This window comes from Nicotiana sylvestris, chromosome 1, assembly GCF_000393655.2.
Source record: "Nicotiana sylvestris chromosome 1, ASM39365v2, whole genome shotgun sequence".
NCBI lineage: Eukaryota > Viridiplantae > Streptophyta > Magnoliopsida > Solanales > Solanaceae > Nicotiana > Nicotiana sylvestris.
The window spans coordinates 70,253,554-70,256,864 of NC_091057.1; positions in this window are offsets into that span (position 1 = coordinate 70,253,554).

A 3,311-nucleotide genomic window follows, 5' to 3' on the forward strand; every position below is an offset into this window, starting at 1 on the left:
TCAAAATAACACCCTTTAATGCAAAGGGCCTTCGCCTAAAAGAGATGAGTTCGACCTCGATCGAACGACGACGAGTTACTATTTTGATAAGTTCTAATAACACCCTTTAAATGGGCCTTCTCCAAAAAGTTAAGAGTTCGACCTCGATCGAAAGACGATGAGTTACTATTTTGATAAGTTCAAAATAACACCCTTTAAGGTCAAGGGCACTCGCCAAAGGGAGAGGTGTTCGACCTCGATCGAACGATGATGGGTTACTATTTAGATAAGTTCAAAATAACACCCTTTAAGGCAAATGTCCTTTGCCTAAAAGAGAAGAGTTCGACCTCGATCGAATGACAATGGGTTACTATTTCAATAAGTTCGAAATTACACCCTTTAAGGCCAAGGGGCTTTGCCAACAGGAGTAAAGTTCGACCTCGATCGAACGACGACGGGTTACTATTTTGATAAGTTCAAAATAACCCCTTTTAAGGACAAGGTCCTTCGCCAAAAGGACAAGAGTTCAACCTCAATCGAATGACGACGGGTTACTATTTTGATATGTTCGAAATAACACCCGTTAAGGCCAAGGACCTTCGCCAACAAGAGAAGAGTTCGACCTAGATCGAATGACGATGGGTTAATATTTCGATAAGTTCGAAATAACACCTTTTAAGGCCAAGGGCCTTTGCCACTATCAGAAGAGTTCGACCTCGATCGAACGACGACGGGTTACTATTACGATAAGTTTAAAATAACACCCATTAAGGCCAAGGGCCTTTCCCAAACAAGAGTAGAGTTCGACCTCGATCGAACAACGACGGGTTACTATTTCGATAAGTTCTAAATAACACCCTTTAAGGCCAAGGGCCTTCGCCAAAAAGAGAAGAGTTCGACCTCGATCGAACGACTACGGGTTACTATTTCGATAAGTTCAAAATACCACCTTTTAAGGCCAAGGTCCTTTGCCAAAAGGAGAAGAGTTCGACCTCAATCGAATGACGACGGGTTACTAATTTGATATGTTCTAAATAACACCCGTTATGGCCAAGGGCCTTCGCCAACAAGAGAAGAGTTCGACCTAGATCGAACGATGACGGGTTAATATTTCGATAAGTTTGAAATAACACCCTTTAAGTCCAAGGGCCTTCGCCAACAAGAGAAGAGTTCGACCTCGATCGAACGACGACGTGTTACTATTTTGATAAGTTTGAAATAACACCCTTTAAGGTCAAGGGCCTTCGCCAACAAGAGAAGAGTTCGACCTCGATCGAACGATGACGGGTTACTATTTCGATAAGTTTGAAATAACACCCATTAAAGCCAAGGGCCTTCCCCAACAAGAGTAGAGTTCGACCTCGATCGAACAACGACGGGTTACTATTTCGATAAGTTCGAAATAACACCCTTTAAGGCCAAGAGATTTCGCCAACAAGAGAAGAGTTCGACCTCGATCAAACGAGGACGGGTTACTATTTCGATAAGTTCAAAATAACACCTTTTAAGGCCAAGGTCCTTTGCCAAAAGTACAAGAGTTCGACCTCAATCGAATGAAGACGGGTTACTATTTTGATATGTTCGAAATAACACCCGTTAAAGCCAAGGGCCTTCGCCAACAAGAGAAGAGTTCGACCTCGATCGAACGACGACGGGTTACTATTTCTTTAAGTTCGAAATAACACCCTTTAAGGCCAAGGGCCTTAGCCAAAAATAGACGAGTTCCACCTCGATCAAACATCGATGGGTTACTATTTCGATAAGTTTGAAATAACACCCTTTAAATGGGTCTTCTCCAAAAAGAGAAGAGTTCGACCTCAATCAAACGACGACGGGTTACTATTTCGATAAGTTCAAAATAACCCCTTTTAAGGACAAGGTCCTTCGCCAAAAGGACAAGAGTTCAACCTCAATCGAATGACGACGGGTTACTATTTTGATATGTTCGAAATAACACCCGTTAAGGCCAAGGACCGTCGCCAACAAGAGAAGAGTTCGACCTAGATCGAATGACGACGGGTTAATATTTCGATAAGTTCGAAATAACACCTTTTAAGGCCAAGGGCCTTTGCCACTATCAGAAGAGTTCGACCTCGATCGAACGACGACGGGTTACTATTACGATAAGTTTAAAATAACACCCATTAAGGCCAAGGGCCTTTCCCAAACAAGAGTAGAGTTCGACCTCGATCGAACAACGACGGGTTACTATTTCGATAAGTTCTAAATAACACCCTTTAAGGCCAAGGGCCTTCGCCAAAAAGAGAAGAGTTCGACCTCGATCGAACGACTACGGGTTACTATTTCGATAAGTTCAAAATACCACCTTTTAAGGCCAAGGTCCTTTGCCAAAAGGAGAAGAGTTCGACCTCAATCGAATGACGACGGGTTACTAATTTGATATGTTCTAAATAACACCCGTTATGGCCAAGGGCCTTCGCCAACAAGAGAAGAGTTCGACCTAGATCGAACGATGACGGGTTAATATTTCGATAAGTTTGAAATAACACCCTTTAAGTCCAAGGGCCTTCGCCAACAAGAGAAGAGTTCGACCTCGATCGAACGACGACGTGTTACTATTTTGATAAGTTTGAAATAACACCCTTTAAGGTCAAGGGCCTTCGCCAACAAGAGAAGAGTTCGACCTCGATCGAACGATGACGGGTTACTATTTCGATAAGTTTGAAATAACACCCATTAAAGCCAAGGGCCTTCCCCAACAAGAGTAGAGTTCGACCTCGATCGAACAACGACGGGTTACTATTTCGATAAGTTCGAAATAACACCCTTTAAGGCCAAGAGATTTCGCCAACAAGAGAAGAGTTCGACCTCGATCAAACGAGGACGGGTTACTATTTCGATAAGTTCAAAATAACACCTTTTAAGGCCAAGGTCCTTTGCCAAAAGTACAAGAGTTCGACCTCAATCGAATGAAGACGGGTTACTATTTTGATATGTTCGAAATAACACCCGTTAAAGCCAAGGGCCTTCGCCAACAAGAGAAGAGTTCGACCTCGATCGAACGACGACGGGTTACTATTTCTTTAAGTTCGAAATAACACCCTTTAAGGCCAAGGGCCTTAGCCAAAAATAGACGAGTTCCACCTCGATCAAACATCGATGGGTTACTATTTCGATAAGTTTGAAATAACACCCTTTAAATGGGTCTTCTCCAAAAAGAGAAGAGTTCGACCTCAATCAAACGACGACGGGTTACTATTTTGATAAGTTTGAAATAACAACTTTTAAGGCCAAGGTCCTTCTCCAAAAGGAGAAGAGTTCGACCTCAATCGAACGACGACGGGTTACTAATTTGATATGTTCGAAATAAC